The sequence below is a fragment of the Opisthocomus hoazin genome, chromosome 1 (assembly GCF_030867145.1).
Source record: "Opisthocomus hoazin isolate bOpiHoa1 chromosome 1, bOpiHoa1.hap1, whole genome shotgun sequence".
In the NCBI taxonomy this organism is placed as follows: domain Eukaryota; kingdom Metazoa; phylum Chordata; class Aves; order Opisthocomiformes; family Opisthocomidae; genus Opisthocomus; species Opisthocomus hoazin.
Genome location: NC_134414.1, coordinates 25,075,753 through 25,100,963, shown reverse-complemented (window position 1 = coordinate 25,100,963; position 25,211 = coordinate 25,075,753). Strand labels below are relative to the sequence as shown.

At 41.8% G+C, this 25,211-nt stretch overlaps 1 protein-coding gene across 4 annotated transcripts in view; it reads left to right on the top strand.

The window, feature by feature from the left end:
• Nucleotides 1-25,211, top strand: part of SPATA13 (spermatogenesis associated 13) — a 163,141-nt gene that overhangs the window by 86,936 nt on the left and 50,994 nt on the right. Inside the window, exon 1 of one of the 4 annotated variants that reach the window (XM_075419401.1) lies at nt 13,739-13,941. The exons of the other annotated variants lie outside the window; for them this stretch is intronic. The gene's annotated coding sequence lies outside the window, so the exon portion shown is untranslated. Of the gene's footprint in view, nt 1-13,738; nt 13,942-25,211 lie in introns of those variants that run through there. 4 annotated transcript variants of the gene reach the window in all.

Below are 25,211 nucleotides of genomic sequence, written 5' to 3'. Positions count from 1 at the left end.
CCCTAGAATTTTGTTGAATTGCAAAACACTGGGACAAGCGTGGAGTCAAGGAGTGAACCTGGCTCATGTCATGCATAATTAGGTCTTACACTATAATAACCTAAGAATGCTGTGATGGATAATTATATACACATGAGTGCAAACACACATATATGATTTCAATGATGAACACCAGGTAGATGTCCTAGGTAGGTAATGAGAATGTGAAGGGTATTATGTCATATTGGTTGTAAGTCTTGCTTATACAAATTCCCCACAGGCAGAGTTTTAATAGCTCCTACGTGTTAAGCCATATGTGCATAAGGAGAGGAGTCACTATAGATCTCGGGGCATGAAGAGTGCCCAGGTCAGTGGCTCTGTGCTGGGCAAGGTGGAGCATGGAACAGCAGAAGCTTTTTTGGGCTTTTGGTCTGCATTTACAACATTTGCCCATGAACCCTGGGGAAAAAGACAGGCCAAACTGATTCTCTGGGCCATCAGCAGAGCCGTAATGATAATGAGGGAAAAAAAACCCCAACAATTTGGCCCCCTCCCCCCCCCCCAAAAAAACAACTGAAAAAAAACCCCACCCAAAGAAACAAACAACAGAAGGAAATCTGTTAGCTCTGGGGATCTCCCCTCAGATGAGAATGCCAGACTGAGAAGCTATAGTGCAGAAAACAGTTTAAAGTCTTTCTCTGGAGAAGAGGTATCTAGTGGTGATGAATGACTGGATGTTCCCTAGGGAAAAAAGTCCACAGAGAATAAAAAAAGAGCAAAAGATGGTGAGCTCCCGTCAGTAGGTACCACGAAGAAGCAGGCAGTCAGGTCAACTGTCTATGTCTTACAATACATTATCTCTACAATGCTTTTTTCTATATAAAAAAAATGTGTTTTCTGTTACTGACTCCTGGTGTGTAGCTCCTTACAGAACAGAGCTTTTAAACTGCAAGACAGGGAGAAGGGGTCACCGTCACTCAGGGGACTGCAGCCCAACGTCCCTGCAGAGGCAAAGGGCTGCGTAATTACATGTACAGTGCGGGATCTCCTCAGGCCTCCTGTTTGCCCTTCCTGCTACATTCATGAACACCATCACATCACTTTTTCCTCCTCCTGGATCCCTAGTTGATCCCTGAAATTGCACAACTTTCCTCTTTTCACTGTGCACAGCCACTGCTCCTGTCTGCCGTCATCTACTTCTTTATGATACATGATTCCTCTTCACTTGGGGCAAAGCTCTCCAGCTTTCTCCCAGCCAATCTTGCCTTCAGATTTGACTGTAAAATTGTCTCAAGTTCAGAGTCAGACTAAAGAGTCACTTCACTGCTCGGGCAAACCTCCCCCTCTTTTTTAAATATAAGCATCACATTTTCTATTCTTCAGTCACATGGTGTCAGTCTGTATTTGAAACACTCAGTAATCATCCTTGCTAATGCACATGAAATGTCTAATTTTGGTTAATACTGTGTTCTGGGACAGAGATGGTCCTTTGTATTCTTTGGTCTTTTGAGAATTTGGTTTTGCTGTTGTTCTCAGAGTATTAACACTGTACGTAGGTATGTGCTCCTGGAGGAGTTGTTCCACTCGTACTAACTAGATTATTTTAAAGAGAATGAAAACGGTTTATAGGACTGAACCCCCAATTCATATCAGTCAAATACAACAGTGGTTCAACAGGAAAACAAAACATGGCTTACTTTCGCTCCCAAAATTGTCTTTACATGCAGCCATGCTAACACATAATATGATGCGTTATTGTGATAAGAAGAGTTACTTGTCACACAATTTTAAGCCAGCTCCAAGCGATATTGGAATGCAAATTTCAACAGCCAGTCTGTTGAACAAACAGTCTCCTAAATCAGTATGTACTTACACTGCTGGCACACAGTGCCAAATTAACAAGGAAAACACCTATATCATTAGAAAGAATTATATGTCTGAGATGTTAAATCATTTAAAATTTCCCCGTCTCTTCCTCTTCTTTGTCTCTGTGGTGGGAAACTGGAAGGGAAGAAGAATGTTATACCTCTTGCTAATGAAAAACACCAAAAAGTTTATAAAAATTCATCTTTGTCTAAGATGTCCATTCAGGACACTTAATCTTTGAACCAGTAAAGTTTCTTGGTATTGCTCTCACCACAGGTTCCATAGCAACCTTTGATATTGAATTGGAATAAATTTTGGATATGTTTTACGAGAATCTTTTGAATCTAAGTAGGGTGACCATAAATGGAGACACAACTGTACTGAAGAGCCTGGTTTGATTAGCCATTGGGTCTAACAGTCTTATGTTAGACGGCAATGAAAAGTATTTCTATCCATCTACTGCAAGTGGGAATCCAGAGTATGTTTTGTTCTCTATGCAGACCACGCTGCACTGTTATGAGGATGGCAGCAGCAAATTACTTTCTAACGGAGTGGGATATGTGAAAGCCAAGTTTGGCAACATAAATGAAAAGTTGTAGAAGACAATGAAATCCCAGGAAGGGAAAAACATGACTATTGAGAGCTAAATGTATAGGCTGCAAGTGGAAACTATCCAAAAATCACAAGCGATATGACAGAGAGAGCTGAGCTTTTATCCTCTTCTGGAAGATATTGCCATATTTTCGAGTTCCCAAACCTGCTTTATCAAGGCACTGTGACATAGTGTATTTAATGCTCTCTATGATTTACAGAGAAATAATTATTATTTACAGAGAAGTAATTACTAGGTTTAGATAAATTAGAACCAGAATGCAAAGTGTTACTAATAAAAAACAGATTAAATAAAGTATTTTTTCCTTCCCTTAGAGACACATTCATGTCAAAGTATCATTAAACAGAGCACCACTTTTTGCATGGCATTAAAGAAGTCACCAGAGAACTGGAGACTATACCACCCTCATAAGCATGCGCAGAAATGTGCATTTGGGAAGTAGAAAGTGAATTGAACAGTGAGAATGCGCAAATTCATTCACACGCTTGACACATATTTGGTATATCATGGCCTTGATATTGCAAGGAGTTGGTCCTTGCACACAGTCTCTTGCAAATCTATGTCCTAACGGTCTTTATAGAAACTGATAAATCAATGAAATTTCATCACAAATACATTTGCTTCACGTATTTTGACAAATGTATTCAGCGTTACCTGCTTATTTTATGCTTTCTAACAGATCTGCATAGCTTTTCTACTACAAACTGCTGAAGTAATTGAGTCTGAGGTTCAGGTGAAGAGATGAGGGGTAGTCAGCATACAAAAACTGCAGGGAAAGGCTGGTATCTACCATGCCAGCGGCACATTCATCCTGGGCCCAATCAGGAGCAAATTCAGTCCCTGCTAATCCCTACAGCTTCCTCCAAGCTGCCTGTTGGCTCTGAGCAAGAGCAGATGTTGTGGTTTAACCCCAGACAGCAACTAAGCACCACACAGCCGCTTGCTCTCTCCCCCTGGGTAGGATGGGGGAGAGAATCGGAAGAGTAAAAGTAAGAAAAGTCATGGGTTGAGATAAAGACAGTTTAATAGATAAAGCGAAAGCCACAAAAGCAAAATAAGGAATCATTCACCACTTCCCATCGGCAGGCAGGTGTTCAGCCATCTCCAGGAAAGCAGGGCTCCATCACGCGTAATAGTTACTCAGGAAGACAAAGACCATCACTCCAACAGCTCCCCCCCTTCCTTCTTCTTTCCCCAGCTTTATATGCTGAGCACGATGTCATATGGTATGAATAACTCTTTGGTCAGGTGGGGTCCGCTGTTCTAGCTGTGTCCCCTCCCAACCTGTGCACTCCCAGACTACTTGCTGGTGGGGTGGTGTGAGGAGCAGAGAAGGCCTTGACTCTGTGTAAGCGCTGCTCAGCATTAATGAAAACCTCCCTGTATTATCAACACTGTTTTCAGCACAAATCCAAAACACAGCCTCATACTAGCTACTATGGAAAAAATCAACTCCATCCCAGTCAAAACCAGCATAGTAGGTGAGAGAGATTAACACTCAGACAGTATCGCTCGTGTCTGAGATCTCTTTCTCTGTGTTACGTATTTCCTCCATATCTGAGAGTCAGTTGGAAATTGTCTGACCTGTGGTCGTAACAGAGTCCATGGGACTGCTGCTGCTGCTGCCATCAAGGGAAGAGTCTTTGATCATATCCTGGATTGTTCATAGAAAGTCAGAATGTCATTTTTGGCATTTTTATATTTTGTCATATTTCTTTATGGTATGCAAATGCTTTATGCTTCCTGAAAACATCCTGAATTTGATTAATTATGTTAAACAAATTCAAGACCAGTTTACACTATAACTTCACTTTGCTTCTACACAGGGCTCACCTTACATATGCTGCTGGCAACCAGCACTGCATTTTGGCGGCCACTTTTCCAACTGCTGTGTGCACAGGTAGCATCAAGTAAGAATTAATTTGGTGTGCCAGAACCAGCTGTCTCATAATAAGCCAACTCATTTCTTTCATTCACCCAAACCATCCTATGGGACTAGGCGACTGAACTCTAGCAAAAAAGTGACCTTGATTTGCCTACCAGGCATCAGCTGCATCCTATTAGACTTAATAAGTAATTCATTCTTTGTCTGGGTCAGCTTTCTTCATTTGTTTTCCTGATTAAACTAAGGAGTACAGTATTTCATAAATTAATCATTCCAGTGGTTTTTATTTTCTTCTATTCTAAGGCTCTAGATTAAACTTCCCAGCTCAGCTTATATATTCTGAAGCTCTTCTCTTTCCTGTGTCCTCCATTTCCTATGATGAGAAAATAAAGAAGGCTTTTATGCACGTGTGGCAGTAGATAATAAGAGCCTGTTGTAATGTTCAAAGCTCAGATGTTCAACAAATCACCCAGCTACCCGCCTAAGGCAGGACAGAGACACTGCAGCAGCTGCTGAGCTTAACCCATGTACTTCGTCAGATGTTTCCTTCTTTCTGATGAAGGAAACTTCTCTACAAAAGAGTCTGGATTCATTTCTACCATGCTTAGCATTTCTATGATGAGGAGAGTACTTCCTTATTCTCTTGTATTTTCTACTAGCTTTTAATTATGGTAATTTCATGTTCTACTTGCATATCCAAGGACTGAAGCTAAGAGCTTCAAATAAAGCCAGGATCTGTCCCTGCATTAATACTGTTGCAGAGACTGAATTACAACTAGAATGCTTTTTCTAAGAAGTATGTAACACTGTCCCTGGGCAAACCCCATGAGTAAAATGGTTCAACCGGTTAACAGAATAAATAAACCAGATTCAAACATTAATAATAATAATAACAACAACAACAAGAATAATAATAGTAATGATTATATGTTAGGTTGCACCAAGTAGAAGAATAAAATCAATGCAAAGGTTTTCAAGACAAGTCTTGTACCGAAACCTTAGTTAAAATTAAGTTCCTGTCTGATACCATCAATTTGGGAATGGGATGACTAATGGGAAGAGTTTGGCTGTTTATGATACTACAGAATTAACGTTTGAAAGTTGGCTTTTATAGATTACTGCATTTCTGTAAAGTCCTGTAATAAGACTTCATATTCACTCAGAGCCGAATCCATTTTCTTTTTCTCTTTGTCACCTGTTGTCCTTGCTTATGACAAGGGTCAGCATTTTTAAGTACAATGGTTTCGAACCATTTGGAACCATTTGAAGTAAGCTATTGCCTCGTTCCAGTGTGTTAATCAGGACCTTGTAATTAAAAGTAACCTCCCAACAATGAACCGAGGGCTCCGTGGCTCCTTGGCACGCTGGGTGATTTGTTGCTGTGTTGTTAAAACGTTTTTACGTTACTGATGGAACAGCTTAGCTACCCGGGAAGAAAATAGCCAAGTTGGCTAAATACCTCGCTGTTACACACTTGTGTAACACACCAGAGACAAGGTTAACATGGAACCCGATACTTCCTGGTGCACTGGCTGCTGAGAGAGGAATGGTGGATTTTGGGGAACGGGTGGCATTCATCAGTAGGGCTCTGACTTTTCAGCTTGTAAAAAAGTTGAGTGAGTTAAATATGTTACTTAAAATCTGAATGACAGCATAAAATATGAGTAGCACATGGAGAAGCTAGGAAAAAAAAATCAAGAACAGCATGCTTTTAAGGAATGAATTATTTATTTATGATTTATGTATTACAGTCATTACGATTGTTAAAAACAAGGAACTGCCTCCTAATGGTACAAGAAGCAAGTGTGACCATCACTTAAATATTTGGGCAATAGTCCAGAAACTTAACTTGCATATCTGCCTGTATGTGCTCTTGCCAAATGCGTTCCCCTTTCTCATTCTCTCCTGGAAACCCATCCTTCCTGTTTGTTACTTCACCTCTTTCAACACCCATGTCTGTGGGCTGTAGGCACCCAGCTCTCAGCACCCTCTGGCGTGACTAGGTTTTCAAACAGAGACAGTATCACCTGGGCAGGAGATTAAAATCAAACCAAAGTGCATACATGTCACCCAGGGTACCAATTAATCATGGGCATTCAGTGAAATATGAAGATGTGGAAGCCAAAGAATTAGTGAAAATAGAAGGGAAACAGGAAAATTCATGGAAGAGTACCCCAACAGAACTAGCAACTAGTGTATTCTGCGTGCAGCCTCTGATTTAGGAAGACTCCAAAATTTAGATTGCCAAAAGATGGGAAAGTAAAATAGAGGGAAATTTTTTCTGCATTTATTTTGTTTCTTGTCCCTCCTTAAGCCACTTGGAGACAAGACAGTTGGTTAGATGGCTTTTTGGTCCAATCTAATGCAGCAGGTCCTAACTAGCAACTTTCCTTTGAGAATGAGATTAAGAAATCTGGCTCAAAATTTTGTCCTGGATCTTTCACTGTTTATTTTTAGTGTACCTGATTTTGTTTTAAATATTGACATCTCATCTGGTTTCTTTTAAAACAGCTACATTTTTTGTATTTTATCAGCTGCACATTACAGTCGGTGCTAGAAACTCCTTTACTCACCACTGATAGTACTGAAGAGATAATGTCCTTCATGAAGGTTTTACAGTCTTCCTTATGAAACAGGCTCTTATTACTGAACAGTATGTATAAACAGGTTTTGCTTTTATGGATGCTATCTGTTGCGTGCTTTATGCATGATGGCATGAGAAAGAGAAAGAGAGAGAGAGAAAATTGTAGGAACTTTTTCATCTTGTTGCAAAGAAACTTTCATGGCAAAGGACAGCGGTGGTTTTTGTGTACTGACAAAACCAATATCAAACCAGTGTCACTCCCAAGTCCTACAGAGAATATTCCTGTGCTGAGGACTTGATCAGTACGTTAGTTTACCTTAGCAGCAGTGAGGTACTCAGCTCTTGGGCTGAGGAATTAATCTTACCAAAGGCTTTAAAATATTGTTAAAAATAAACCAGGATAACTTAAAACATCTTTTCAAGTGGCGGTTGTTAATCTGCTAGCCTCTGCATCTACTGTCCAGGCCTAATTGCCATGTATAACCTGATGATGAACTGGACTTATGAATGGTGCTGTGTCTGGATTAATTTGCAATTGCTAACCTCAATATTTGCAGGGAGTATTGCCCTGCTTACAGGGCTTGCTTTGTATTTTGTGGAGTTGTTAACATTGAGATGTCTTTATGTAATTGATACAGCAACATGCAGATGTGCCTACTTTTTTCTTCTTTTCCAATTTTTTTCTTTGTTGTTTTTCTGTGTTCTGACTATAGTAAAAGATTTGGCATGAACTGATGGTAAGTGAACTGTTGTTCGATTTTTCTGTATTTTCAACTGAATTTTGAGCTAATGAAAAGTAGTGGATGAACACCCCTGAAAGTGTGGGAAACATGCGTTGTTTTATTAACATGCCTAAACTCAGATCACCGTCATGAACATATTACTCCTAGCAATGTGGTTAGTGTCTGCAGCGTGGTTAGTGTCCAAGCCTTCTTAAGCCTTCTTTGCTTTGGTTGAGACTGCTAACAGTGGCTGTAAAAAATAATAGTATGAATTTTACTAGATGCTAAACCATCACATGATTGAAAACCTCGTTGTCATGGGGAACTTATCTGGCAGAGGGACAACACAGCAGGGCACAAGCAATCCAGGAGGTTTCTGAAGTGCGTTGAAGATAACTTCCTAACATTGGTGACCGAGAAGCCAATGACAAAGGGCAATCTGTTGGACCTCCTTACACTTACAAACAAGAAGGATCTGGTTGAGGATGTGAAGGCTGGGAGCAGCTTTGGCTACAGTGACCAATAGTGATGGAGTGCAAGATCCTGAGAAGAGGAAACAGGACAAATAGCAGGATCACACCCCTAGGCTTTGAGAGAGCAGACTTTGGCCTCTTCAGGAATCTACTTGGAACAATCCTAGGGGAGAACACCCTGGAGAGAAGAGAGCTGGTTGACTTTCAAGAATCACCTCTTCCTCCAAGCTCAAGAATGACCCAGTCCAACAAAATCAAGCAAATCCAACAAAATCAAGCAAAGATAGCAGGACACCTGCATGCATGAACAAGGAGCTCCTGAACAAACTCAAACATCAAATGGAAGCACACAAGAGTGCATTGGATTTACATGGCAGGATTTTGGCAGTGGGGGGTTGCAGGGCGGCCTCTGTGAAGAGAGGCTGAGGCTGCCCCATGCCAGACACAGACAGTTCCAGCCGGTTCCACACTGGACCCACTGCAGGACACAGATAAGCTCATCAGGGAAGCTGGTAGTGCCCCTGGGAAAACGTATTTAAGAAAGGGGCAAAATACTGCACAGGCGGTGAGGGAAAAAGGTGTGAGAAACAACCCTCACAATGAGAGAAGAAGGAGGGGGAGGCAGTGCCAGAGCAGACATTCCCCTGCAGCCCTTTGAGAGCCCATGGTGGAGCAGGCATCCACACTGCAGACCATGGAGAGGACCACCCTGGAGCAAGTGGATATTTCCTGAAGGAGCTGCAGCCCTTTGAGAGCCCACACAGGAGCAGGTTCTCCTAACAAGAACTGCAGCCCATGGAGAAGCTATGCTGGAGCAGGCTGATCCTGAAGAACTCAAGCCGATGGAAAGCACCCATGCTGGAAGAGTTCTTGAAGGACTGAAGCCCATGGAAAGGACCCACTCTGGAGCAGCAGAAAAACGTGAGGAGGAAGGAGCAGCAGAGACAAACTGCAATGGACTGGTCAGAACTGCCACAACCTCCCACTCACCTGCATCACTTGGGCAGGGTGGGGTAGAAGAGTGGGGAATGAAGCTGAGCCCAGAAAAAAGGGAGGGGTGGGGGGAAGGTATTGTTTTAAATTGTCTTTGTTTTTCACTATCCAAACCTATTTTAACTGGAATAAATTGAATTCATCTCCCCTAAGTGGAGTCTGTTTTGCCCATGACAGTAACTGGTAAGTGATCTCCCTGTCTTTATCTTGACCTAGAAGTTTTTCCATCTTATTTTCTCCCCTTGTCATGTTAAAGAGAGGTAGTGAGAGAGTGGCTGGGTGGACATCTGTCAGCCAGCCAAGGTCAACACACTACCAAGAGGTAGACACTGTCCAAGCATGCAGGGATGGGGTTAGGAAAGGCAAAGCCCATTGGGAACTGAATCTAGTGAAGAACACAGAGGACAACAAAGAAGGCTTCAACAAGTGTAAAAGATGACTAGAGCTAATGTGAGCCTACTGCTGAATGTGACAGGGGACCTGTAGACAAAGGGCGAGGAAAACGCTGAGGTTACTCAGTGCTTTCTTCACCTTGGTCTTTACTGGTAATACCATCCTTCAGCAATCCCAGGCCCTGAGTGGGACCACATGGAGAAAGGCAGACTTCCTCTCAGCAAGGACCAGTTCAGGGAACATTTAAATGAAGCTGAATGCACAAGTCCATGTGACTTGATGAGATACACCTAAAAGGGTTGAGGGAGCTCACCGATGTCTTTGCAAGGCGAGTCATGATGATCTTTGAAAGGCTCTGGTGTTTAGGGGAGGTTTCTGAAGAAAGCAAATGTCTCTCCGATCTTCAAGAAAAGCAGCAAGGAGTATCTGGGGAAGTACAGGCTAATCAGCCTCAGCTCAGTACCCAGGAAGGAGGTGGATCAAATCTTCAGGGACGCCATTTCCAAACATATGAAGGACAAGAAAGTGATTTGGAGTAGTCAACACGGATTTACGAAGGTGAAATCATGCCTCATCAACTTGATAGCCTTCTACAACAAAATGACCAGCTCAGTGGACAAGGGGAGAGCAGTGGATTTTAGCAAGACTTTTGACATTGTCTCTGATAACACACTTGTAGACAAACTGATGAAGTACGGACTACATAATTGGATAGCTGCACTGCTTGGTTCTAAGACTTATATGATCAATGGCATGAAGTCCATCTGGAAGCCAGTCATTAGACGTGTACCTCAGACGTCAGTACTGGGGCCAATACTGTTTAAGATCTTCATTAATGATCTGGATGATGGGACAGAGTGCACCCTCAGGAAGTTTGCAGGGGATACAAAACAGGATGAGTACCTGATACACCAACTAAAGCATCTGATATATGATGACAGGCTGAAAGAGCTGGGACTGTTAATCCTGGAGAAGAGAATGCTCAGAGGGATCTTCTTAATGTGTATGAATAACCTGGTGGGAATGAAGGGGTAAAGAGGATAAAGAGGATGAAGCCAGACTCTTCTCAGTGGTATCCAGTAGAAAGACAAGAGGCAATGGGCACAAACTGAAATACAGGAAATTTCATTCAAGCAGCGGAAGAAATGTGTTTCATGATGACAGTGGTTAGACACTGGAACAGGCTGCCCAGAGAGGTTGTGGAGTCTCCATCCTTGGAGACTCCAAAAAAGTCTGAAACCTGACAGGACACAGCTCTGAGCAACCTGCTCTAGCTGACACTGCTTTAAGCAGGGGCTTAGACTAGATGATCTCCAGAGGCGGCCTTTCTGCAAGGGGGATTGGACTGAATGATCTCCAGAGGTCCCTTTCAACTTCAACCCAGCAGGTACTCATGTCTAACATATAACTCTGCTAGACTTCACCCAGTTGGGCATGTGTTCAGTTTCTGTGCTTAGGTCTTAGTAAGTCAGATATTTATAATCCTCTTGGTAGTGATCTGAAACCTCTTTGTCACAATTTCAGATCATAAAAATCGTTTTGGGACAAAGAATGTACTTTCCATTGAGATGTATTTGCCCCATTTCTGTTTTGACTTGTGTAGGTAACATAAGCCCTTAAAATCCCACTGATTTTTGAAAAATATGCTTTCGTAGTTTATAGTGCAAACCTGGATACAACAGCATAGAATGGAAGTAATACAGTACAGTATTGCATCTCTAAACATGAGGTCATTAGGCCTGGGTCGTTCTGATTTCCTGGTAATTTTGAACTAGGCTGTTCTGACTGGCTGATTACTGCCCTTCTGAAGGTTTCTTTTGCTGTTTTGGTTGCTTCTGTCCTAATCAATTCTGGAGATTTACATTAAATAAATTTTTTATACAAGCTTGCTCTGTTGATTATTCTTTGTTCTGGAGATTATTCTCCATGATATTCTTCACCAAAAACTGAACACTGCTTTTGTATTTTGACTATTTCACATTTTGGATGTCAGCATCTCAAATCATCAGATCGAAATCTGAAATACCTAAAATTTAAAGGAAATTTCTGGAAAAAAAATGAAAATACTGTAACAGGCTTCGTACACATGAAAGGTTTAACTTCATCAAGTTTGTAAAGTACTTGGAGATTCTGAGATTGCAGGTACAATTCAGATACAAATATAATGACCTGTTGTCCTCTAAGCAGGACATTTCAGTTACTGAGTTGCCAAAACTGGCCTGGACTTTGCTGCTAGTCTTGCCAGAAAGTTAAGTGTTGTATAGCTCTCTGAACTTCATTCTGTCTTCTACAACAGCATTTGATATCCTAAGCACAGGCAAGCTTTCGTGGGCAGGAATACCAGAAACTGCAAGAAAAGGCATTTATCACATTTGTGTCTTTGTTGATACTTATTTTTATTTTTCCTGTGTGATCTGAATCCCAGTCCTACTTTTTGCATTTGTGAAGCACCTGGAGATCGACCTGTGCCATGGAGTATTATTTGCATTTCAGCTTCCCCTAAAATTTCAAACCACAAAGCAAGATGTGGTATTTTCTTCACCTCCTCCCCATCCCACGACCGTGACCAAAAATCAACATTCATATGACAACATCCTAGATGAGCACCCTGGTGAGTCATTTGAGATGAAGAAAATTACTTGGACTTAGCCTTTCTGGTAACCTTTACTTAAAGCTTAATAGAAGCAGAGGAAAGTCCCCTTAACATCAGTGGACCTTGTATCTGACTTGAAAGGCTCAAAATGGTAAAAGCCCAGCCTTGCATGAGAAGAGTATGTCAGTGAGGAGCTTGGTTTCTCCTTTTCACTGAAGGCTTCGAGCATGAGTCAGACACTGGGGAGTTGTAGTTCTGCCTTTATACTCTCATATAGTTAATTTTCTTGGTACTGAGCTTCCAGCAGAGCTTTCAGCTAAAATGAATGTAACTAATAATTGGGAATTCAATAAAGTCTGATTTGCAAATTATTGCATGAGACATACATGAAGCCTCATACTTCATTATAAATTATTAATTAGGTTTTGACAATTATCATGGATGTGTAAATCTATTATTAAGGAAATCTGTTGGCATTTCTACTTTTAAGAAATGAATGTAATATTGCCATTAAAAATTCTCCTTGTGATTATTCACAGAATAACTCGGAGAAATGTAAGACAGAAATTAATTTCTGTTTGAATTAGCATTCTCGTGTATGCATGATTGCAGTTATTCTCCACGTCTTGCTACTCTAACCCAGAAGAAAATGGCAGTTGGAAGTTTCTGTTTCTTCTAGGGAGGAAAAGAGAAGATCGAATCACATTCTAGCAGACCTTCTGTTATACATTATTTTGTCTTCATAGGGATGTATAGGAGGGAGCTGTACAGGTCATTGTGACTGGAGAGCACAAAGCCAGGAGCATTCTACATTTCTGTACGTGATGCGGGATAAATGGGGTCTCTGGTGGAGTGCAGTTGTACACCAGGCAGCAAAAGCTGGGAAGCGCAGGTCCCATCTCTGTGGCAGGTGTGTACCTGGTTTTCCACACTGTGGTGTTGTGCTGCCGGGATAACTCAGCTCCCCTCCTGCAGTGCCTTCTGCACACCCAGTTAGCTTCCTCTGGCGCTTTGCAGCTCTCCAAGTCATAATTATACCTTTGATTTCTGCCTCTTTCATTTGTTACAGTAAATGACCAGGTATGACCAGGTATTATTTTGGCATTTGGTCCTGCTGCTGACACCTGCAAATACTGGAGCTGGGTGTAAAGTTTTGAGGTTCATTGTTGTTTTCATTTTTGCGGATGTGTAATTAGCATGTGCCATTCTGGGTCATTCGTTTTGTCCACGCTGTCAGGTGCAGCTTGCTCAGGGTAGATTCCAGCTGATAATAACCAACTCACAGTTTGCACAATATTTAACTAGAAGTCTTTGGTTGAAACTTTTGGTTATTTCTGCCTTGGCTGCTTAATTTTACTTTCACCAGAACACTCCTCAAACCTTTGCTTTCATATGGTAAATATCTAGAAATGCTGCATATGAGACTATTCAGCACAAAGATTTTAATGAAACGCGCCTGTAAATATGCTTGCTTCTCTGTCGTTACAGTTATTTTAAGTGTATGTTTAACTTGCTGATTTCACACACCGCTGTGCAGCTGTTTGTTATATATTAACTTAAGACTCGATCCCACAAGGCAGTGACTGCTTCTGGATCACGCCAAGTCCCTTTCCTTCCCAGCAGCGTTTAAGGGCTTACAGAGTGCTCAGCACCTTGCAGGACTGAGCCCTTAATCTGGGCAACAACGGGCTCTTTCAAAAACCAAACAGGTTTTCTGGAACAAGGTTCATACTGTAAATGGGCAATATTTTATGCAATGGATTTTCATACATTTAGATCAAATCTTTTCCAGAACAACAGATCTCATAGTTAATGGCTGCTGGAAGACACAAACATTTAGGTATGTATGGTGGTAATTACATTTTACTATTATGGCTTTATTAGTTGTTCCAGTTAAGTGCAAAACCATGACTGAGACTAATACTTAATCTTTTGTGTGTTGGCTGCAGCGTGCTTTGCCCCTCTGCTAAAGCATATGTGCATTCTTAGAGCTGCAGAAAATCTGTGCAATCTAGCAAAGCCATTTGGGCATTACTCATCGCTGCGCTCATGCACTGCGCAACGGGGCGCTTTGTGCGCTGCGGCTTCAGGGGGATCCCGCCAGCAGTGGCATCGGGGGGCAGATTCCCCGCATCACCCCAGCTCTCGGGAGCCACCTCGGGCAGAAGCCACCCAGCCGCAGAGCCGAGCTGCTGGCGCTGCCTGTGTCAGTGCGCTGTCACCGATGGCACTGGGCTGCAGCCCAGTCCGTCCCGCGGGCCAGGCACTTGGAAAGGTAGGCTTTACCAAAGGGTACTCAGCCCATCCATTGCTTACATTTTGGGAAGCCAGGAGAAATACTGACTGGCCAAATGTATCCTAGTGAGACCAAGAGGTGGTGTAGCCTGTGCAAACTACAGTAGTAATTATTACTCTTTCTCTGAAGCTTGTTTCAGGAGGAGAGTCTGGCATTGGTGTGTTGCAAATTCAGATGGCTTTGGCACAGAAAAAGTGCTGTAACATGCTGCTTCTAGAGTTATTCTCACTGTTTTGTGTGCAGAGGAAGACCATAATCTTCCATGGTTTGCAAGGAAAAAAGGCAGGACCTGAAACCTTTAAGTAACGGGGTTTAATTCCATCCACCAGCAAGGAAAATTACTTCCAAAAGGCAGCCCCTGCCTGCCCTGTTCAAGACCCTGCCATGCTGGGCAAGCAAGGAGGTGCTCTTTGATTTCAGTCCTGGTGTCACCTGCGAATAGTAGTAATGAGGAACTAAAAGCTAAACCTGAATTTTGCTTTCAGACTTCTACTTAAGGTTAGCCAAAGACCAAGGCACAGTTTTGTTCTAGGGACTGCTGGAGGAATCTCACTTTAATTCAAATACACCTGTGTGTTAATAACTGTGTCTTTTAAAAATAAACAATTACACAGCTGGCCTTTGCCCTCACTCCAACAAGTTAACTACCAGTTGCGCACACATTTACATGTGGATTATCGCGAGACTGGTGTGATTTGAAGCATGCAATAGCAGAGAATCCCACCAGTCAAATGTTGGCAAGATCACAGCTCTAGCGGTGTATTCTAACTGAAATCAGGGTATGGAACTGGCACATAAGTGGAGTGTGGATCAAGCAACTTGCTGACCGGCAGTTTTCTCAGAGTAATGGCCGTCAAGTTGGCTGTATTGCTTTTCTGGGGAAGAAGCAAAAAACCCAAACAGAACTGAGCTTTTCAGAGTCTTGAGTAAATGAGAGAGGTTTCTGTGTACCTTTAAGCACAATTAGCTAAGTTAGCCACACTAAGAACTTAAGAGCTGTTTACCCATTAAAAGAAAGTGTGGAAATAGGTAGAAGTTTATGGGAACATAAGTGGACTGCTGATGCCAGCAAAGTATTTTCCAAAACTTTCGGTGTAGGATGAAGGCACCACGTGATCCCATGTAAGAATACTGCAGCAGAAAGTGGTCACAAGTACTCAATATCCTCCCTGGGAAAATAGCTCCTGGTTTAGGGGAAATGAGGTTGGGGCTGGTTGTATGCTAATTCCCTTTCATCACTACGTGTTAGCAAAGCTGTTTAATACTGCTGTAAAGCCTGGATTTCACTCTCCTCTCACTTAATACCAGGTTAAAGCTGGAATAATAATGTCTCAAAAGCTTAGAGGTTCCAGTAAAATGAGATTTGGCTAAAAATTGCATGTTGGTTTCTACTAGTAACAGTGTTGTAGCTAAGCAATGAGAGAAGTAAGACTGGTGAGAAAAGAGACTAGGCTTCATTAGGATATTGAATGATTTAGTAGAAGTTGCTGTGTCTTATTGGAAACCTTAGGAAGGGTTTATTTCTCTGGAGAGCCTGAACTCCCTCTGTCCCCCTTTTTTTAGACTTCAGAACAATGCAAAATGTAATAGTCAATTCTGAATCATTTCCAAGTGTTTGTATGATGCATTTTGCTTAAGTGTTGGAAAATCAAGATACAGAATATTGTGCATGGAGCAGGATGGATGTTATTTCAGTGTTTCTCAGGCAGGAATACGTGTAACTCTGAGGGCTGAACACGGAACGGGAGCTGTTTATCTGATGAATGATAGCAGGATTTCTGATAAATTAAGCATCTTCTCTTGGCCGGGTACAGTGAATTGTAAAGCTGATACTACAGTCAGCTGAAATTGGCTTGTTATCAAGGTGCACCTCTGACTCTTTGGTTAAAACAATTATTGTGGAATGTATTTGAGGCTCTTCAGGACTTTCAGAGTTAAAGCTTTCATGTAAATCTTGTCCCTGCTCGGAAAATTACCAGCTGCTGACAGGGGGTGTCACCAGTGGCTCAGCCGAACATATGCTGCATATGGCGGGGCTGCAAGCGCGGCCAGCGAGGCCCCGGCCCCTGCTGCCCCAGAGACTGGTGAGAACAGGTTTTAAACCAACTGATTTCAGCAGAACGCTAAAGGTCAGGCTCTGCACGTTGTTTGTCCTACCAATGAGACTGAATAACTAATAAGGAATAGACTGGCCTGCCAAAATTTTTGCTGTGTCAGAAAAAGAATTAGACGGCTTCTTTGCAAAGTGATTTTATGAACGGTAGTTTTTGAGGTATAGAGCACTCCCAGTGTCCTTGCACTGAGACTATATTGCATTATTTTTGTGGTGAAGCTGGAGTTGAAACTGAATCAGAGCTTGAAGGTAAAGCAGACTAAGACCACTGTTTGCCTTAATGACTGATTTTAATCTCTGAATTTGGCACAACAGCACTGCATAAGAAATTCAATTAAGCATTTTCTGGAGAAAGTATTTTCCTGCTTTTTTGGAGAACACACTTAAAAATATTTCCTGTTTGGGATGTTGCCACAGAATTTGTGTTTCTTTGTGTCTCTTTTGGCTGCAGACACCCACCCAGCACCACCACCAGCGCAGCCACCTCACACCCACACATCCCACACCCCACGGCTTTGAAACACAACACGCGGGGAATAAGCTGAGGGCGCTTCCACATTCCCCCAGCCCTTTTCAATCCACAGCACTCCTGAGCAGCTCCTGAGACAAATTCCAAGTCTGGAGCTGTTTCAGGAGTCCCGTTGCTTGTGGAAGGAGGAGTTTCCACTCGCTCTCCTCCGCTTTCCTCCCTGCCCTTGGATGCTTCCTTCCACCTCCTGCCCAGCAACAGCTCTGGTGCAGCGGGGGGACCTGGTTCAACTCACAGCATGGCAGGAAGAAGCAGAAGGGTGGCGTCTCTCCTTCTGGGTGGTGGCATGCTCTTAGGTTGGCTCTAGCCATCACTTCTACCTTCATCTGTAGAGACCAGGTAGATGAAGGAGATGATGTGAACAGCAGCAGGAGGTCTGTGGAGAGCGACAGCATCTCAGGGGTAGTGTGTGGCAACAGGAGGGAGTAAAGCAGCTGTTCCAGTCCTAGCACAGAAAGTTTGTTGAAATCGTGTCATGAAAAGCAAGAGGTGGGAAGAGATTTAGTATTGCTTAGACAAAAGACAACCCTAGGACAGAGTTGGTGCAAACTGCCTCCGTTTCATACTGGAGCTGGAAACATGGCTCACATCTCCAGCTTAGTGTTTTAATTATGTACCCCAGCGTGTTGAGGGAATGGCTGCTGAGGTTTTTCTCATTAGATTTTCTTAACCTAAATTTTCACCAGGTCTTTTTAAAAAGGACAGTGTGACTGACAGAAACAGAGGCATTCATTTTACTGTTTGCAATGTTTAGGCAAAGAGAGCTCACCAATGTAAATTAACTTCTCTAGCAAGGAATCTTTCAGGTTCAGAGCTACCCTGTGCTCTCACAAGACATAAATTATTAGTCAGATCTGCAAACTCCCATTTAGAAGATTAATGGACCATCATCAAAATAGGCAATTCAGTCTTGAAACAGCCACTTTAGTCTGAACTCCTTTCAAAAAACTGGACTTTAGGGTTTGTCCTCTCCATGGGTAGATAATGGATTATCTTCTCATGTGTACACTTTTTATAGCTCTCATCACCATAAGCATCAAAGTGCCAGAGAAGCATTGATGGATTTGTCCTTGCAGGCCCATAGGTTATAAGGTACTACTCCTATCATCACTTGTTTTACACATATGGCACTTAAGCTGACAAAAGTATGCTGCATGGCCAAGGTCAGAGAGAAACAAAATCCAGAATCCCTCTTCCCAGGCCTCAGCAATAAGGATATCTTTGCTGCCTTAGATGGGGGTTTCATCTTTTTCAGATTATTTACTGTTACTTTCAGGGTTGGTAAAATCTAGAGTTGTTTAACCTCTACTCACAGCAATATGTGTGTATGAGCCTTAAGGGTCTTTTAGGGCACTGGTTTCAGTCTCCCTTATTTCAGACAATTGTGCTATTTGGTACCTTAGATATACAGAACTCATGCCACCTCAGGCTAAATAATTTAGGTTTTCTTCTATACTGTTCTAATAGGAAGACAGTTGCACGATTCCAGTGTTCTGATCTTTAACAATATTCCTCTGATTTCCCACCAAAGTATGACTAACTTGTGCAGCTGCAGTACCTTTTAGAGGCAGTCAATAGGCATTATATGCATTGCTACCTAGAAACAATTATAATATTACAAATAACATCACGCTGCAAGAGATTTACTTGATTATCCCACTGATAAAAGACCTGATTTACTATGTATGGCTGTTTTTAACAGGACCAGTAAGCTAGCCCAAAATTTATAAATTTGTAAGTGTCTGATTCCATATCTAGACAAATAACTTTTTCAGTGAGCAGTATTGTATCTGCATCTTTAAATTCAGGTAACTTCTTTTCCTGCCAAAATAGACAGTTTGCTTAAATTTGATCATCCACATTTTGAAAAAATACTCTTGATTTTAGTGTTAATAAAGCAGGAGGTAGGTAGTTACTACAACACCAGAGAAAGAGAGGGACGACTATTAGTTAAAGGCTTATCATTGCTTTGAATTTTTCAGGCAGGCTAAATTCGGAGCACACATTTTGTTGAAAAGAACCAGTACATAAATGTTGTTGTAGCACTTCATTGGTATCCACTTTGTTCAAATTGTTTTTTTCTAGCTTTTCCGTTCCACAGGATTTTTGAGAGAGTAAATTCAAACAAAAAGTAGAAGTTATTTACAAACTAGAGGTAGGATTAGCAAGATTTCTTTTGGGTTTTTTCAAAAAAAGAAAGAGAAACATGATGGAGATGGTAATTCAACCTTCTGGCACAAGAAATGTGCCCATGAATGTTAATTTAGTTCAGACTGTAACAAAGACAGCAAGTTTGCCATTGTATAAAGAGACTAAACAAAGAAAAGTATTGATACTCACCGAAAAAAAACCTGTGTGGTTCTTAAAGCATGTGAATCACAACCGCCTAGAGGCCTCCACAGAGTAACAACAAACCCTGATGCCTCCCCCACAAATGCTACCTCTCCTTTTTTTAATCGTAGTGAGATATTTGCTGTTCTGACCTTATAAACATATCAAAAGCTGTAATTGTTCAGGGCTTTTTGCCCTAGCCAGCATGGAGTTAACTCAGGTGCACAGCTGCACTATCACCAGTTGGCTATTTCTGTTGCATCACGCTGGGCCAATCGTTCTGCTGAGACCTGTTATTTTATTATAATAGGCATCAGAAGCAAGCTGATCGTATATAACGTCACATAATTTCTACTGATTTAGAATCATTCCTAATGAAGTCCACTACCTGCTTCACTTTTAGAGCATTTCCATCTTTTCTAATATCTGATGGACACAGTCCCTCTGCGGTGTTGCTGTATCCCTGCTCCCTTCAGCACAGCTGAATGATTTAAGCAAGGGTTGAGTGCGCTTGTGCTTCCTTGCAAAGCCCAGGGAGAAACACCATCGCTCTGAAAGCAAACGAACGCACGCACAGCCCCTTGCTACGGCTCACACGCAAAAATGAATGACATGTGCCAGATCCTCATGGTCACTCCAGCCCCTGGCCCGAGCGGTGCAAATCCCACTGCAGGTGGTCCTCAGCTCTCAAACTCCTCAAGGCCCTTTCTCTATGTATTTATTCTTCCATTGATTTATTTTGCCCTCCTGGTTGCATAACAAGGCACCTTCATATCATCAGGTAATTTTGGAAGGACAGTTTTGAATAGAGAGGACAGGATGGCAGGGTAATTAAGTAGGTGGGGAGAGGAAGGTTGATAAAGAAGAGTTCTTAATAGTCACTTTTACATGCTATTATTTTGAGCAAGGAAAATAAATACAGATGGCTGTAGTGCCATCAGACGCTGCAGCGAGGGGTGTGACATAGGAAGAGATGGCAGGTAGAGCAGAGAAGGATGAGAAAGCAAATGGCTGCAGAGTGGGACAATCCCAGCTCTTTTTCTGAGACTGTACCTTTTCCTCCCACCTGGTCCATATCACTTTAATGTACATCCATCTAACAGATAATCTAATATAACTTTTTTCAAGAAAAAGTAAAAACAAAAAATATAAGGTATAGAAAAAAAAATTTTTTTACTAAACTGTTTTTCTTCTTATTTCTGTCTACATCCCCATGGTCCTTTTCCTTCCTACTTCTTGTGAGACACAAAATAAAGGTGGAATTCAGCTTTCGTAATTGGTAACTGGAAGTCTTCTTTATGTTTCAACACAATGATCTGTTTATTGGAAACTGCTCTTCTGTAGTACCAGCCATCTCTTCATGTCATGCTGTCTGAATAAAGCCTCTTGAGGATGGGGAGAAAGAATAGCATCGCAGTCGGACCCCGTGGGGTTATAAATAGCATTCTAGCAGCCTGAAAGGCTGAAGCCATCATTAAGTTGCATGCAGCTGTAGTGGTGTAGGTGGGTGAGTAAGAGCAACTCGGAGATGGGATAATGGTAACCTGGTACACAAGGGTCATTTTTCATTGATGGCGTGACTCCATCGGGCTATTGTGTTCTCCCTAAATTAGGTCTCTGTGTTTAACAGAGCCGAGCAAGCTCAGCGAAGCAACCTCAGCAAAGCACATGTAAAAGAAGATTAGAGGGAAAACCAGTTTGTTGTGCGTTGTGATTTAGACCAAATTGTGATAAACTTTTCTCACTTGGGTCAGTAATTGCCTTGAGCAGCAGCAAAGCAAATGCAACAGGAACTGGCCTTTCGAAAGCAGCATACCGGCTTCCTACATAAGCGCAACAATGACTTTCACTGGGCAAATTAAGAAGTTAACACAGCAATTTAACCCAAGCTGCCCTTTGAGTGTTTTCCTTAGCAACATGATTCATTTTCAGTGCCAAGACAACAAAGGTCCTGGATTTGGAAAATCCCTTTTAATTTATTATTGCTAATTTGGTTGCAGATGTACACAAATAGAAAAGTCCCACATTAATTTCACGGACTTTCTCTATAACACAGATGAAAATAATTAGCAGCCCATGTTAGTCTGAGCGTGCATACACAAACATACCACTCTTCCCTCATTTCTAAACTGAACAAACTGAAATCTTAATGCTGCTCCCAACGAAGTCGGTGGGGGAGTTGCCTTTAACTTCAGTAGATATATGACTCGGATGAATTCCCCCTGTGGGACCTGTCAGTGTGTAAAGATTCCTCGGAGGTTAATTGCTTGCAGAAGAGTCTTTGCCTGGGATGTTAAAGGAAGGTGCAAATTGCAGAACTGGAGCATTAGCTGTGTACTGCAGCCTGGAAAAGACACTGTCATTTAAAGCAAAGGGATCTCTTACTTCAATAATCTTGCATCTTAATAATTAAATTTGGTCGCTCATTAATTTAGAGTATGTATTGGAGAGTTTCTTCCTTTGCCATCTTGCCCAACAGCTGTTGAAGTAGGGCAAATGCTTTTATGTTTTTCTGAAATTATTCTTTTTGGCTCTTTTTTGTACTCCCTTTGAAGAATACCTTTTAAAAAAAATCACTACTTCAAAATAGACTTTTAGAAAGTATTTATAAAAGAACCATGAAAGAAATAACAGAGTTGTAGGAGTGGAAGAGAGGATTTCTAAACTAAGTTGAAAGAATGCTTCTCATTCAGACTTTTCAGATTTAAGTGAGTGACTTTATTACACAAATGTGCCCTTTGCCATTCCGAGAGAGCTAAGCGATATGTCACTACCTTTTAAAAGCTGGATGGGGGTGTTCCTCCATCATTAAAACTCTATATTCTTTCTCCCATGTCACATTTTTTGTAATCCTTTCCCACCTGTATTACACTTGGAATAATCCTTCTCATTCCTTGTCACATGCGCATTAAACCTCTTTCAAGTTAGAGACTTTGAGCTTCTCAAACAAGCATTTCATTTTTGTTGCGGTGTGATGACTAGTGTGATGACCATTGTCAAATCACTATTAAAAATCTCATGCATATACCAATATAGAATTTATTCTTGGAGGAGTTCTCTTCATAATTTACTGTACTTGGTCAACCATAACATGTAATGCCGTGCTGCCTCTCGGTTCACTGCAGCCTTTGTTACTCATCTGGAGTCAAACTACTAGCCTGTAAAAAACACAGTATGTAGCTCAGTTTTTCAGAAATACCTATGAAAGTGCTATGAATTTGTTCTCATGTACACCTTTTCAAGCATTCTCAGTGGCAAATAGTATTAATCCTCTCAAGAAACGAAAAAGCTAGAAAAATAGCCAGGAATGCTACTTCAAAAGCACATTTTTTTAAACGGAAATTTGGATGACATTTTGTTTTATTAGGATTGTAGAAAAACCTTTTATATAGGAAGGACTAATCTACTGAAGCTTTGGTTTGTAACTTTGAGGAAACATTTTGGCTTGTTTTTCTACAAATATTGTGAGAAACTGGAAAGCATTCCAGTTTATAGTCAGAAGAGCAATTCACCTTCTTTCTCATGGCGGTCCTGCTGATAAATTTTGCCTTGCGTCATTTTACTAAACCTTGGTGTGATGGCACCTGAATACTATATACACTTCCTGGCCTCTAAAAAAATAATAATTCAGATTAAGACACGATTTGGGTAATTGTTGGTCTCCAGCCCAGGAAGTTAATCCTGTTCTCAGACAGACTCTTCAGTGTGCTGCACCCGTGCTTCGCTAAATAGTATGCGCGTGTGGAAGGACGGACTCTGACTCAGCAAAGCTGAAGGAGTTAGAAGAAGGTTTGAACATGCTACCAGAAGATTATCTATGACAAACAAGTCTGGAAGGTTAAAACTAGAGTATTTACTTTTAGAAATTTGACAAATGTCAAACAGACTAAATACCGTTACCTCTTTAATTGCAATTTTCTAGGTATTTCCTTTATTAAATGTAGTGACATTCAAGGAATACAACATAAAATTTCTTAGCTAATTACCTAAAGTGAGCTTTTTAGCGTGACTGTTTAAGGAAGTTCTTGCGAGCATGTTGTTCCTTTGTCGATACCTTCTCGTGTTATTTCTGTCTCCTCAGGCAGTTTTTAACCTGCTGATGAGCTTCAAATATATTTAAAAGTAGGGTTCAGATCGCAAACTTATCAGACTTTCTTAAGTTTCAGAAACACTGTTGGCTGGATAAAGGACAGACCCAAATTAGTGGCTCAGTTCAGCTGAATAATTTTTTCTGCTTTGTGTTTTTGTCCAGCTGGTAGATACAGGACACAGGAGGAGCTGGGGTTCCCTTCTCTGAGGGGGGTTGTGGATCAAAAAGGGTATTGAAAATGAATGTGATGGATATAGCTGGGATATTTATGGAAAGGAATGTGCAGGAACATAGGAACATAAATCCATTGAAATCCAAGTTTGACTAGGTAGAATTTTTTAAGCAACCAGCACAAACCCCTAGAGATACCAGGGAGGCTCTGAGATAAGTTTACAAAACCTGTTGAAAGGGTTTTTAAAGTTAACTCTGATAACGTTTCATGTCTCATATAAATGAAATAGTATTTCTCTTGATGATGCTGCTGAAGTCATCCTCTTGGCCATTTCAGCGCCTTCACTGAGTCCTCCGCCACAGACTTTCTTTTCCCACGGTCTGAAGCAGATAATTCTTGTCTGCACTGACTTGAGAACTTCCCCCAGATAGTCCCAAGCTAACGTAGACCACCAGCCATGGTCCACACGGACCCTCTCCATACCGTGTCAGCGTTTCCAGTCCTACTCTCCATTTCCCCTTTGCTTCCCGTGCCCAGCGCTGTAAAGCAAACACTTCACTGCCTCATTTGAGTCCTTCTTCAAAACTCACTCCTCCCACAGGTCGTACCGCAAAGCTGAGGCCAGCAGGACCTGGGTTGGTGGCAGGCTGTGCCTGCTGCTGCTGGCTGCCAAAGCATCCTGTAGTCAATCCCAGAGTTATTTGCTACCTCATTTGACCTACATCCCTTAAGCCCATTTGTTTGCCTCATCCCCTAACTACACCTTGCCTTTGAGAGCATGTTACTGCTCTCCAGAGAAGTAATTACAGCGCGTACTGTCACACCAGTCTCGGAGGAGAGACAGTGGGGCTGCTGGCCTTGGTTATCTCTTCAGGGTGTCTGTTCTGCCGTGCACTCTGCGTTGCTCCATTTACATTGTGGCTTTACCTGAGATACATTGAAATTGTTATAGTTAAGCCTACAACTCGGGTCCAAGAGTAGAAATAGTCTTAGACAATGAACTGTCTGGGCAAGGATTAGCAGTTGTTATGTGTCTTTGTCAGGAGTCACGACATGGGGCTGTAAGGCATTTGTCTCACAAAACCTTCCTTCTAGTATACGAGCACTGTTCAGACTGTGCATGAAATGTTCTTGCCGCTAACTCTGACAAACAGGGGCAAACCAAAAGGTCCAGGGTTGGGACAGAAAGAGCCTGGGGACCAAGTGTAAGCATCTGAAAGAGCATGTGCAGATTGGCAAGAACTTCTTTTCCAGCATTTCTGTCTTTAAGCTTAATAAAGCAAACCACTCTTAGGAAAATATGCTGATTTGTTCACTGGTAAGAAATTTGTGTTTGGCACCACAAACACAATGGGGCCCCAGTCCAGTTTAAATACTACATAAAAATATTTTTATGTTACAGATTGTTTTGTTATAAAATAAGCAACTAAATATGCTTTGCTGGGGTGAAAAAGTGACAGTGATCTGAGGCTTTTCCCAAATGCTTTGGGGTTACTCGGAGGATCAGTTGCCCCGTGTAAGGAAGCGGACTATTTAACCCGCAGATTACAGCTGGGAGAACCAACTGGTGTTTGAGCCG